At 40.2% G+C, this 14,794-nt stretch overlaps 1 long non-coding RNA gene across 1 annotated transcript in view; it reads left to right on the top strand.

Annotated features, from left to right (window-relative positions):
• Positions 1-6,294: 6,294 nt before the first annotated feature.
• LOC138367366 (uncharacterized) overlaps positions 6,295-14,794 on the top strand; it is a 44,682-nt gene continuing 36,182 nt past the window's right edge. The window contains exon 1 of the long non-coding RNA XR_011229334.1: positions 6,295-6,590. This is a non-coding gene — a long non-coding RNA (uncharacterized lncRNA). The remainder of the gene's footprint in view (positions 6,591-14,794) is intronic.

Here is a 14,794-nt window from a genome sequence, read left to right as displayed (position 1 = left end):
TCTCAACTCTTTAAGACATAACTGTAACATGCTCGTGTCTGAAGCTAGACACAAATACAACAGCATTATTAATGATGGTAACAGTCCATTTCATGTGGTCTCCATCTCATGTTGCCTCCGAATGCATGATAGAGCTGATAAGTTAGCCAAAGAATCTGCCTTTAAAGAAGCCGTTGAGTGCAACCTTGGATTGTCAATGAGCAATCTGAGAGCAGCAGTACACCGAGAACTTCAACAAAATCTTGTAGATCTGAGGCAAAGTGAAATTGACACCAGTAATTCCATCTATCATCATATTATCATGCAAGAGGAGCCACACATCAATGGTTCTTCCAATAAAATCAGCAGACTTCTAGATGTTACTACTGCTCGGCTTAGACTCGGTTACAAGTATCTCTGGGAATTCTCATTATCTGCTGATGTAGACCTGACCAAATGTAAACTGTCAACAAAATTATTCGCACACCCTCCGTCACTATGTGATGGAGTGCGAAAAGATACGTGAATTTAGAGACAATTCTATAACCAATGTTCCAGCGATATGTAAATATTTCATTCAAAATGATCTGCTACCAGAAATTTTAGCCAAATATCCCCAGTTTGCTAACTGTAGGTAGTAACTGAGTGATTGTAACCTATCCACCGCTGCCCATTGGATGGGGGGGGGGGGGGCGGTGTGCAGGACAAACATATAAATTGTGACACTAGCTCTCCACATATGTCAGTTGCTTAATTTAGAAACTGTACTTGTGGTCGATCTCGAACCCATTGTTGATTGATTGATGAAGATTAAGCCACCCAAGAGGTGGCACGGGCATCAATAGCCTGTAAAACCCATTGTTGATGTGACGACTTATATGGAATTTTGTAACTAGCTCATCAAGATTGTAACTTGCTTAGCTAAATGAATTGTGGAGTTCAGTCCCTGAGCCCACTATGTGCCTCTGTAACCCTTTCCACTTCCGCCCACAAGATGGGTATGGGGTGCATAATAAATGAACTAAACTAACTCAATTCCAACACAATGTCACACAAAATAATTAAATAAAAATTAAAATAAATCGAAATCTATGAAAATTAAATTCATCAATGCAATCGAAACATTGAAATGGAATTCGTAACATATTTAATATTGCGTGTGTGTGTTGCTATTACGTGCAACAGATGGCGCTGTTTAAAAAAAAAAAAAAACATGTTTTTATCTGTCACAGGTGTAGCATCTATGTAGTACGTATATAAAAACACGTGCATATTCGAATGGAACGTTGTGTCAGAATTTCAAAGCAATTGGTGAAGAACTTTGGGAGATTATATGATATGTTGCTCTTACGTCCAACAGTTGGCGCTGTTTTTTAAAAACGAGCATGTATTTTCCTGTCACAGGTAAGGCATGTATATAGTAGGTATATAAAAACACGTGCCTATTCGAATGCAACGTGGTGTCAAAATTTCAAAGCAATCGGTAAAGAGGTTTCGAAGAGTTCTCTCGCATGAAAAACACAGTTTTTCAAAAAAACATGTTTTTTTTCCGTCACAGACGTGACATCAATATAGTATGTATATACAAACCCGCTCGGATGCGAATGGAACGTTGTGTGAAAATTTCAAAACAATCGGTGAAGAACGTTCGGAGATTAGCGGTTTTGAACAAACAAACATTTCGCTTTTTATTTACATAGATTATATTTCACTGGAAACAATATTACAGATTTCTAAAATATTGCATATGCACTCTACAATTGGAAGCCAGTGAGTTTCTCAAGTTGTTTTGCCCTTATTTTCAGAGATGTTCAGTTTAGTTCATATATTATGCACCCTATATTTATCCTGTGGGTGGTGGTGGAAAAGGTTAGAGGTCGGACATAAATGGAATGCTTTAAGAAATATCGCATGTATCCCCACACTTTGTCAAGCACAAGACAAAGCTGGAAAAAGTTCAGAGGTATGCCACTAGGCTAGTCCCAGAACTAAGAGACATGAGTTACGAGGAAAGGCTGCGTGAATTGCACCTCACAACATTGAAAGACAGAAGAGCTCGGGGGAGACATGATCACAACCTACAAAACTCTCAGAGGAACTGACAGTGTAGATAAAGGTAAACTGTTTAACACGGGTGGTACGCGAACAAGGGGACACAGGTGGAGACTAAGTACCCACATGAGCCACAGGGACGTTAGAAAGATACCCACAACCAGATAACACTCTCTAAGGATGGCCTTACACTGTCATCTGACTTAGAAATGGCGAATGAATTGAATAGCTTCTTTTCATCGATTGGTGCTAACCTTGCAAGTAAAATCCCACAGACTCAGACACATATCAACACATATCTCTCAGGCAGCTATCCAAACTCTCTTCTCCTCTCACCAGTCAGCCCGTCAGATGTTGTGTCCATCATACACTCACTAAAAACCAAAGCTGGGAACATCAGTGAAATCCCATAAATTGTATACAAGAGCGCCTCCCATGCCCTTGCACCACCTATAGCTCTGCTGTTCAACAAATCCCTTGAGTGTCATACCTTCCCTGATATCCTTAGAAACGCAAGAGTAACGCCAGTTCATAAAGGAGGTAATCCGTCAGACATAAACAACTACAGACCAATATCGAACCTACCCATACTATCAAAAATATTTGAAAAAATTATCTACAAACAGCTCTACTCCTATCTCGTAAAATTCGACATTCTTAGCCCCTGTCAGTTTGGCTTCCGCTCTCAAAAGAGTACCAACGATGCAATTATTAGTCTCCTTGATATAATTTACTCTGCCCTTGACAAAAATGAGTTTCCAATTGGACTCTTCATTGACCTGAGAAAGGCCTTTGATACTGTTAATCACGATTACCTCTTATGTAAACTCCATCATTATGGAATCCGAGGCCATGCACTGGACTATATCCAATCCTATCTTAGTGATAGACACCAATGTGTAGCCATCAATAATATAATCTCTCCCATTCTACCAATAACCGTTGGAGTGCCTCAGGGCAGCGTCTTGGGACCCCTACTATTTCTTATATACATTAATGATCTGCCTAATGTCTCTAACATTCTGAAACCTATTTTGTTTGCTGATGATACTACCCTCATTTACTCCAACCCCAACCCACATACACTAAATGATGTTGTTAATAATGAACTAAAAAAAGTCCACTTATGGATGTCAACCAACAAACTAACACTTAACATAGAAAAGACCTACTACATCCTATTTGGAAGCAAATCTACAAATGCAATTCAGCTTCAGATTGACAATGTAAACATTAGCAATAAAAATGATGGAAAGTTTCTTGGCATATTCCTAGACAAGAGACTCAACTTCAGTACCCACATACAACACATAACTAAGAAAGTCTCTAAAACAGTTGGTATACTCTCCAAAATCAGATATTATGTTCCTAACTCTGCTCTCATCTCTCTATATTATGCACTAATCTATCCCTATCTCAACTATGGTATCTGTGCATGGGGTTCAACCACTGCAAACCACCTCAAGTCCATCATCACCCAGCAAAAATCTGCTATCAGAATAATATCAAATTCTGCTTTCATACAACACACAGCCCCCTTGTTTAACTCCCTAAACATGCTAAACATAATCTCACTCCACAAATTCTCTTGTGTCAACTACATTTACAAAACCCTATTCTTAAATGCAAATCCTTGTCTGAAACTCTTCCTGGACAGATGTAATAGGACCCATTATCACCACACCAGAAATAAATATCTCTTCGATATCCCCAGAGTTAAACTTAATTTGTGTAAACACTCTATGCAAATAAAGGGACCCAGTTTATGGAACTCACTCCCTACTGAATTGAAAAGCTGTCCAACTTTTACATCATTCAAAATCAATACTAAAAAGTACCTAATCTCATCTTCATAGTTTTTCTCTTTTTGCCTTAAAATTGCACTGTATCTATTGCTACCCAATCTCCCAACCTTTTTGTTCCCAATCTGAACATCTCTACCATTGAGATCATTGCTGTTTTCTTATATGTGTTGCCATTCTATTGTATGGTGTTTATAAATCTTGTTTATCTGTATCTTTTGCTACCCAATCTCCCAATCTTTATGTACCCATTCTGAACATCTTTACCATTGTGATCATTGCTGTCTTATATGTGCTGTCAATCTGCTGTATGGTGTCTATTAATCTTGTTTAAATTACTAATCAAGCTGTCAATGTAATCAGTCAGAGCTTTAATATAACAATGTGCTTTAATATACTTACTTATCTCTCTCATCTCATTTTTCTCTTGTAATGTATCTTTCATTTATCAATTCTGATTGAAATTACCTACTTAAAATTATCTGCTAGATTAAGGACCTGCCCGAAACGCTGCGCGTACTAGTGGCTTTACAAGAATGTAATTACTGTACTATCCAATGTATTCTCACAAACCCAATGTACCTTCTTGTATATATATAAATAAATAAATAAATAAATAAATAAATAAATAAATAAATAAATAAAGAACTTTTTCAGTGTCAGAGTAGTTAACAAGTGGAATGCATTAGGCAGTGATGTAGTGGAGGCTGACTCCATACACAGTTTCAAGTGTAGATATGATAGAGCCCAGTAGGCTCAGGAACCTGTACACCAGTTGATTGACAGTTGAGAGGCGGGACTGATAACAGTTGTCAACCACCGCAAACACTACTAGGTGAGTACACCCGAACGACTGTGTGTGTTGGTGGCTTTACAAGTACATCAATGTTATGTAATCTCACAAACCCAATGTTCCTTCTTGTATAAATAAATAAATAAATAAATAAATAAATAAATAAATAAATAAATAAATAAATAAATAAATAAATAAATAAATAAATAAATAAATAAAAATAAACGATTTTCATGAAGTTTGACAAGGAAACAGGACACAGTTGGTCATGCGCAGTGATCAAGTTACTTCAACTGTTTACCGCGCATTTGTTGTTGTTGTTTAAGATTCAGCTTCTGGGAACAAAACGTTCCAAGTAGCACGGGCTATGGTGAGCCCATAGTGGTCTTACCTGGCACAGGAGCGGTGCTGTAACTTCCAGCGCATTTCCATCGTTCACTTTATATATAACTGGGAACACCTATATGTTCGAGGTTGAAGGGAGGGTAGGGTGGAGGTGAGGTGGGTAGGGTGGATGGAAAGGGGGAAATGGGAGGAAAGATGAAGGGGAGGGTTAGATAGAGAGTTTCGAGAGAGATTGATAGATGGAGAGATAGCTAGAGAAATAGATAGGAAGACAGCTTGATAAGAGAGAGAGAGAGAGAGAGAGAGAGAGAGAGAGAGAGAGAGAGAGAGAGAGAGAGAGAGAGAGAGAGAGAGAGAGAGAGAGAGAGAGAGAGAGAGAGAGAGAGAGAGAGGGAAGGGAACTATCAGGGAAAAGCGACAAGCCCTTACGATTAAATAATACTTGGAAGGGGTCAGTATAAGGATTTAGGATGAAACGGGGGGAAAGAATGGTGCCCAACCACTTTGGACGGTCGGGGATTGAACGCCGCCCAGCATGAAGCAAGACCGTAGCTCTGCCGTCCAGCCCAAGTGCTTGGGCAGAGAGTCCTGGGGTGAGGAGACTTAGAGGCAGACATCACTCGGTACCCTTTCTCAAATCTCTGAATATTTTAGATATTAAGTCACTGCACATCCTCTCATGTGTATTTTATATATATATATAAAACGCTGAGCTGTAATGTCAATCCTGACCTTAAAAGCTTCCTAGAAGGTTGTAACAGATCCCATGAGCACCACACCAGAAACAAATACCTATTTGATATTCCAAGAGTACGACTTAATCAAACTAGAAATGCTTTACAAATCAAGAGACCCAGAATGTGGAATGACCTTCCCAATCATGTTAAAGACTGTACCTCTCCCAACCAGTTTAAGATAAAAACTAAGTACTACCTATTTAACTCCATGTAACCTACCTCACCCCCAAAATGTCAAACCATGTCTACTATTGTATTGACCAAATTGTATTTTTGCTATTTTTCTGCCTTGTTCCCCTGTTTTATATTTTTTTTATTTTCTCAACACAATTTATAATTTAATCTCAATTAGTATTAATTAAGTTTTAGTCTTTAGTGTTTTTCCTGCCCGAAACGCTTTGCGTAATAGTGGCTTTAGGTATTGTATGTACTAACTCTATCTATAAATCCATCAACATTTTGTATCTCACCTTGTATGTATGTACTTTACCTGAATAAATATTTGTACTTTACCTGTACTTTGTACATAATTATACTGCCATAACCGTTTTCTGTCATTCTGGTGTAAACAAGGTGTGTAGGAGAGCAAGCGACCCACACAGTCAGCTCGGCTCGTCACAATGATCACTCCAGCCGTCGACCCAGAGTACATAGAGTCGTTGAAACACGTTTTTCCTCCCCCTCGTCGCCCTTACATCAGCTGGCAACAATATTCAAGTCTTGCTAAATCATAAACACTGAGGCGCCACTATGATAAGTCTCCTGATATTACCACTTGTGCAGTCATCAGGAGAAAACCCTCATGCAAACGGGATCTACCATAACGAAGCTTCTGTGTCGTCGTCCCAGAATCAACAGCATCAAACGATTCCTTTTGTCTGGGTATGTGCATCCTACCGTCTGTGGTTGGTGTGGTGATTTTGGTTGATGGTTGTTGTAAGGTAGGAGTGGTGGTTGTGGTACAGTTGAGAAAGAATATTCCTTTACCCCTCAAGTGATATTACCCCTCAGCTGATATTGTCAAATCAAATCAAATCAAATGTTTATTCAGGTAAAAGTACATACATAGAAGATTAGTTACAAACATAATGTTGGATTTATAGATAGAGGTAGTACATACAATACCTAAAGCCACTAGTACGCATAGCGTTTCGGGCAACTGTGTCGTCGTAAACATAGCTCATGTTTTGCTTTGACACACAACAATAGACAGAGGATATAGCCATGCTGTAGCATTGCTTGCAGCCACAAAAACTGACTTGTGTTAACCAGCACAGCAATAAACAGCAATAAAGTAAGTAAATAGACACAAATGAGTTAACAGAGATGTCAGGGTGCAATAATACATGTTCCCAGTGTAAGTGTAGCGTCGGACCGAGATCATCTCAACATACCCAATGTGTGGTTTGCAAGTTGATTTTCCTATGGTACTTGTCCTAAGATCTTGGCAGCCTTGTATGAGGCATATAACAACAAGGGAACTGAAGGTAAAAGTCACAGTCACTGTTACTGCAACACTTGCAATGACAAACACAGGATTCTTAGTAGTAGCACCGAAAATAATGAAGAAATTGATGAGAAAATTATGAAACAGATGGGAAAAATGATGTAATTAATGAGGAAAAATTTATGAGAATAATGATGAAACAGTTGAAGAGACTATTGAAGAAAATAGAGTTTTTTTCAATAGTATAATGAAGAATCTTTGAATGAAATTAAAGAGGACATTAACCTTGCAACTCAAGACATAATAATGAGGGAACTGTTAGGTCACAGGGCAATGAAAGAGTTGCAGGAGGACAGAAGGTTTTAAGGAAACAATTCATGGGCCTTAAAAAATAATTTGATAATACACACACAGTCGGGCTTCCCGGAGCCGACCAGGAGAACCCGGGGGGTGGCGGGTGGGTATTGACGCAGGTGCTCAGGAGAGGGATAGTCAAAGACGAAAAACCTCATTATAAGAAACTTTGCAAGATAAGAAGCAAGAATGACCAGGATCTCATTGAGGAAATGATTGAGAAACTGTTAGGCAAGGTGAAGGAATTAAATTTATTAAAATTTGAGAGGATAGGTAGGCTTGAAGCAAATGTAGTACGAATAACCATTGCAAATTTTGAGCACAAAAGGCTGATATTAAGTAGGACATGACTAATACAAAAATGCAAAGTTAAAGATCAGGAGAGGGCAGGTGATCCCGATAGTAGAACGAGGAGAGGACATAGTCCTTCACCCAACCAGGCCAAACTAACTCTCTGTATCTCGAATGTCAAACAGGAGCAGAACCAGAGCGACAATGAACAGAAGAGGAATGTGCTAAACACAGGAACAATCTTTCAGCCCCCCCCCCCCCCCCCAGGAACTCTGTCAGGGGTTTAACTTTTTTCTACACAAACGCCAGAAGCCTAGTAAATAAATTTGACTCATTATGTGTGTGTATGTCGAAGCTGAAAATTCCTACATCTTTGGCCTCAGTGAAACAATTGAACGAGAGGACATAATTGAAGATGAATTCCATCTCCCGAGATACCACCCACCTTCCAGAAAGGACAGAACAACAAGAGCAGATGGGGGTAATGCTGTACATGAAAGAGGATCTGGATGCAACCAATAATGAGGAACTAAACACTATGGCTTTGCCACAGTTATCCTCATTCAAATGTTTATATGGTCTTATGAATAGTTGAGGGCCACAGGGCTAACAACAGTATGTCAGACCAATCCTGACATATGCAACAATCCAGAATATGCAACTCCAGCCTAGAGTCCATACCTAGTTAAACACAAGACAAAGTTAGAGAAGAGTAGAACATATAAGAGAGAGGAACAGGCAGATAGAACGACTGCAGGATTACGGAGGGGAGGGAGAGATGCACAAGACTGGAATACAGGTCATCAACATGCACACAGGTACTACACCACACAACACCCGTACTACTACCAACACTGGACGAACCACTACCAAAACAGCACACCCTGGACCAGGGTGGAGAGAGGAAAGAGCTACCAAAGCCCACCAGAAGTGACATGCAATATGGGAAATCATTCATATTTGCAAACATACAAAGCCTAAAGTCAGAATCAAGAAATAAAGTTAAGTTCATAAATGGCCTTCTAATAGAATCGAACTCAATATTTGGTGCATTTACAGAAACCCACTTGAAAGACTACGTGGATAATGAAATATGGATCCCAAATTATAATCTGTATAGATGTGACACAATAATTAGGTCAAGTGGAGGAGTAGGTCTGTATATTAAAGAGGAACTGGCATGCACAGAGCTCCTGAACTCGACCAATGAGGTGATAGAGGTACTTGGAATCAAGGTAGAAAAATCTAAATCTAATTATTATTCTAATATACAAACTGCCAGATACAACAGTTGAGAAATTCACAGAGCAGATACACAAAATAGAAACTATTCTTGATAACCTAGCAAACCCAGTACCAGATATTATCTTTCTTGTAGACTTCAATCTATTCAGTTTAAAATGGAGAATAGTAAACAATAACATTGTAGCAGGAAATCAACCTGGAAATAACCAACCACAGGTCAGAGAACTACTGAGATTCTGTGACAACTTTTTGCTCAATCAGCAGATTACAGAACCAACTAGGAACGAAAACACCCTGGACCTGATATTCACGAACAATGAGCTAATCAGAGATATTACAATCTCAAACACTACATGCTCGTACCACAAGATCATTGAAGTGTAAACAGAAACTACTTCCATTAATAGTAGGCCCAAGAGAAACAACAATCGAGAAGGGTTATTCAGTAAATTCAGTTTTAATAATAATAGGATATACTGGGAGAAAATAAACAGGGACCTTATAAACATTCACTAGGAAACTGTTCTAAGTAATAACAATCCTACACAAAGAAGAGCAAAACTGACTTCTGAAGCATATGAAGTCTGTCTGAGACATGTGCCTTTGAGGAAAGCCAGAAAGAGATCCAACGTAGAAAGAGAACGCAGACAACACTACAAAAGAAGAAAAAAGGCCTTCATGTAGAGCTTCTTAAAGTTAGCAATGCTGACAAAGTTAGCAATGCTGACAAAGTTAGCAAATTAACTTGCTGGTCCATGGGTTGGAGGAGTGGTGGTGTTTGGAGGAAGAAACTTGATGATGAACTGATTCTCAAGGAACAGATCATCTTGCAGTTGTGGAGGATGCGCAGGCACATTATCGAGCACAAGCAAGGCCTTGAGTGGTAACTGCTTCTTGACTAGATAATTCCTCACTGTGGGGCCAAAAACGTCATTTACCCATTCACTGAAGAAGATTCGCGTGACCCTGGACTTCTTGTTCGACCTCCACATCACATTCAGCCGTGTATTGTGCACCTTAAACGCCTCGAACACTCGTGGATTTTCAGAGTGGTAGACGAGCAGTGGCTTGACCTTGCAATCGCCACTTGGATTGGTGCAGAGCACGAGGGTAAGGCGATCCTTCATCAGTTTGTGGCCAGGCATTGATTGTTCTTCTTGCGTGATGTAGGTCCTCTTCGTCAGTTTTTTTTCAAAACAGCCCAGTCTCATCACAATTGAAAACTTGTTGGGGCAGGAACTGCTCCCGATCAACAAGTTCCTGGAACTCTGGCACAAAAGCCTCGGCAGCAGCTTTATCAGAGCTGGCAGCCTCCCCATGTCGCACAACATTGTGTATACCGCTCCTTTTCTTAAAGTTCTCGCACCAGCTACGGCTTGCCTTAAATACCTCCTCATCTTCAGACGACGCACCTGGTATCTTCCTGACAAGGTCTACATACAGTATCCTAGCCTTAGCGCAAATAGTGTCTCTTCAGAGACACTATCGCCATGCAATTGACGTTCATTTATCCACACCAGCAGTAGCCGTTCCACATCATGTAGGAGTTTTGGACGTTTGCTGGTAACCTTGGTAACTCCTTTGGCCACGTCAAGCGTCTTAAATTTATCCTTCCCCTTCAAAATGGTGGAAATTGTTGAGGGGAGCCCTGCCATACTCCCTGGCGAGATCAGCCACACGAACACCACGCTCATGCTTTGCTATAATTTCCTTCTTCACTTCCACAGTGATTGCCTCTTTCTTCCCCTTGCCAACACTTTCTTTCACATCCTGCTTCTTGGACGACATCGTGCATTCAGAATTGTAGTCACAAAACCACAAAAAAGCCAACGATATCACAATTATATGAGGAGCGATGCAGAGAGATACTGGTCGTGCGCGACACCAATACAACACTGTTACGAGGCATGAGTTATGAGGAAAGGCTGCGGGAAATGCACCTTACGACAATGGAAGACAGAAGAGTAAGGGGAGACATGATCACAACCTACAAAATCCTCAGAGGAGTCGACTGGGTAAACAAGGATAAACTATTCAACACTGGTGGGACGCGAACAAGGGGACACAGGTGGAAACTGAGTACCCACATGAGTCACAGAGACGTTAGAAGGAACTTTTTCAGTGTCAGAGTAGTTAACGGATGGAATGCATTAGGCAGTGATGTGGTGGAGGCTGACTCCATACACAGTTTCAAATGTAGATATGATAGAGCCCAGTAGGCTCAGGAATCTGTACACCAGTTGATTGACAATTGAGAGGCAGGACCAAAGAGCCAAAGCTCAACCCCCGCAAGCACAAATAGGTGAGTACAAATAGGTGAGTACTGTCGTCAGTGGCAGTCGGGAATGTGCTAGAAGCAGCGCGACCCCACCATGATTGAGTTGACTATACAGTACTCAATCGAGCATTCCCCATACAAGACGAATTGACGCCTATTGGGTCGGTTCGTTCAGTGTTTCTTGGGTACACTGCTCCATTATCGAGCCATAAATGAAAAATACAAAACATATAGAACGCATTTGAAACAAAGAAAGATTGTTATAATGGAGCAGCCTACCCGTCAAACACTGAACAAACCTTTATGGAATTTGTCCATTTTCCAAATTGTTTCAACTGTTTTTTTTATTTTTTATTTTTTTTTTTATTTAAGAAACATGGAGCAGCCATGTTTCATGATCACCACCACAAACAAACTTTGTGGTGGTGATCAAGATATCTGTATATACGAGACTTGGCTGCTTCCCAGTGATTGGCAGCACCGCCTGCCTGTGCAGCACTGAAGTCCCAATTAAAGCTGGTTAAAAAATACAAATACAAATGCAAATATTTATTCAGGTAAAGTACATACATACAAGGTGAAATACAAAAGTTGATGGAGTTATAGATAGAGCTAGTACATACAATGCCTAAAGCCACTATTACGCAAAGCGTTTCGGGCAGACATATGATATATGTTATAATATTACATAGCAGTGGATAATTTTCCTCATTTCCTTCCTTTGTTGGTTTACATCCATGACTGTACTTTTTTAATTCATTAATTTCAGTATTATTTATTGTGTGTGGGGGGGGGGGGGGGTCTGAATAGATCTTGAGGTTATCTTGAGATGATTTCGGGGCTTTTTAGTGTCTCCGCGGCCCGGTCCTCGACCAGGCCTCCACCCCCAGGAAGCAGCCCGTGACAGCTGACTAACACCCAGGTACCTATTTTACTGCTAGGTAACAGAGGCATAGGGTGAAAGAAACTCTGCTCATTGTTTCTCGCCGGTGCCTGGGATCGAACCCAGGACCACAGGATCACAAGTCCAGCATGCTGTCCGCTCGGCCGACCGGCTCCCACAGTATTATAATATGATAGTATTGTCAGAAAACAGTATAGGTTTAAGAATGTTAGAAATATTTGGCAAATCATTGATGTATATAAGCAATAGGAGAGGTCCAAAGATACTACCCTGTGTCACTCCTACTGTTAATGGTATGTCATTGATTGCTACAATTGATGCCTGTCACTAAGATAGGATCGAATATAGTTCAGAGCAAGGCCTCGGATTCCATAGTGGTGAAGTTAAAGTAAGAGGTAGTTATGGTTTACAGTACACCTTTCTCAGGTCAATGAAGAGGCCAATTGGGAACTCATTTTTGTCAAGGGCTGTATAGATTTTATCAAGCATACTAATAATGACATCATTGGTACTCTTTGTGGGAACAGAAGCCAAACAGGCAGGGGCTTAATGTTTTCAGTTTTACAGGATTGGAATTGAACCGTTTGTAAATATTTTCAAATATTTTTTATAGTATTGATATTGGTCTGTAATTGTTTATATCAGCTGTCTCGCCTCCTTCATGAACTGTCATTACTCTTTCTTTTTTTAAGGATATCAGGAAAAGTATGACACTAGAGATTTCTTGAATAGCAAAGCTATGGGTAGCGCAAGGACAGGAGTGACACATGCCATAGATGGTATTTCACTAATGTTCCCCATGTTTTTTCATATTCATATTTCTTTCATAGTTTTTTTGGATGATCTGAATTCCTGGGAGGCTAAGTTTAGTGCCCTTGTATATATCTTATAATCAGTTATGTTTATCATGGATTTATATGTTCTCCAGAGGTTCCGCTTAGTTATCAATGCTCGTATTACTACCTGTATCATCCATCTAGTTCCCTTTCTTTTTTGGGCACATTTCTTAACAAGTTCAGTGATGACCTTGAAATTTTCCCATGATGCTTCCATGCCATGTTCACCTATCAGTTGTAGTGGGCCAGCCATAGGCTTAACCAAAATCCCTGCAAAAAAAAAAAAAAAAAAAAAATCAGTTCCCTTCAGATGGTGTTTTGCAGTTCCTCTCTCATTCCTTGATAATCTCCTTGATAATCTTGAAATCCATTAACATGAACCTTTATGTGGGTATCTATATTTGTAGTCTATCTTAAAATATGATTATCACATGAGGGGGTTAGCTTTTTCCCCCACCTGAATTTGATCAATCATGCCTTCTTCTGATGTTAGCACAAGAAGTAGAATGCTGTTACCTGGTGTGGGCTCTACCACATGCTGTATGAGAAAGGATGAACCAGGTATAGAAATTGTTCTCCTGCTTGTGATGTTAGATTTAATCAATCTATGGTCTCATGGTTAAATGCACCCATTATTAATGTTTGGGTTTCTGATGCTGCATTGATCACATTATGCAGATTAGCAACTAACTGCTGTTGTTGCTGTGTCAGCTCGGTATTATACTCCCACTGTCATTTTGCTACCATCTTGAGCAAGTACGTTACACCATAAAGGCTCTAAGTAGCCCATGGAATTCAGTTCCTCATTGGTGGTTGCATCCAGGTCTTTTTTTTCACATATAGCATTACCCCACCTGTTCTTGATGATCTGTCCTTTTTGAAAGGTGGATGGTCTCCTGGGAGATAGAATTACCCTTCTATGATGTCTCTCGTCCCCGTGTTTCACTGATGCCAATGACATCGGGATTCTCAGCCTCAGCATATGCACACAATGCATCAAATTTATTTACTAGATTTCTGGCATTTGTGCAGAAACAATTTAAGCCCCTATGTTGATCCTGGGATCCCGAGAGATTGCTCTTGTATTTAGCACATTACAATTCTGTACATGTCGCTCTGGTTCTGAACCCGTTTGTCAACCGAGATGTATAGAGTTGGTTCTGCCTGGCTAAGTGAACACTTATGTCCGTCCTCTCCTGCATCTACTATCTTCATTACCTGCCCTCCTGCTTTGCATTTTTGTATTGGTCTGCATTTCTTAACTCCTTCAGTTTGCCTCTTAGCACCCTGTCATTTCTTTGCTGTTCAATTGTGTGACGATATCAACGTCATTGCTGGAGTGATGAGTGGCAATATTGATGCCATCTATAGACCTGCACTCCAACTTCAAGGCATTAGGTGTGATGAGGACAATGCCATCTGTTGCCAGAGGTGTGGCAAGTTCAGCGCCATCTGTGAAAGGCTCCTGTTTGTATCTCGGTTAGGTGGTGAGGTTGCGATGAAGCTCTCTGGTGAGTGAAGGAATGATAAGAGTGATAAGAATGAGGAACGCCCTCTAGATTGTGCATCCGATTATATTTACAGTTCCCCGGTGAAAGGCTGGAACCTGGAGAAATCCTATGTTCTTGTATACTTTGGCTAATGACTTATGTCCACAGAGGTGACGTGGAAAGTCTATTGCGCTTTGGAAATCAGTTCACCTTTGGCAGTCCAAAACTCCTGACTTGTCCC

This window comes from Procambarus clarkii, chromosome 22 (genome assembly GCF_040958095.1).
Source record: "Procambarus clarkii isolate CNS0578487 chromosome 22, FALCON_Pclarkii_2.0, whole genome shotgun sequence".
Taxonomy (NCBI): domain Eukaryota; kingdom Metazoa; phylum Arthropoda; class Malacostraca; order Decapoda; family Cambaridae; genus Procambarus; species Procambarus clarkii.
Note: the sequence above shows the minus strand (reverse complement) of the source record. Positions and strands in the feature narration are given on the sequence as shown.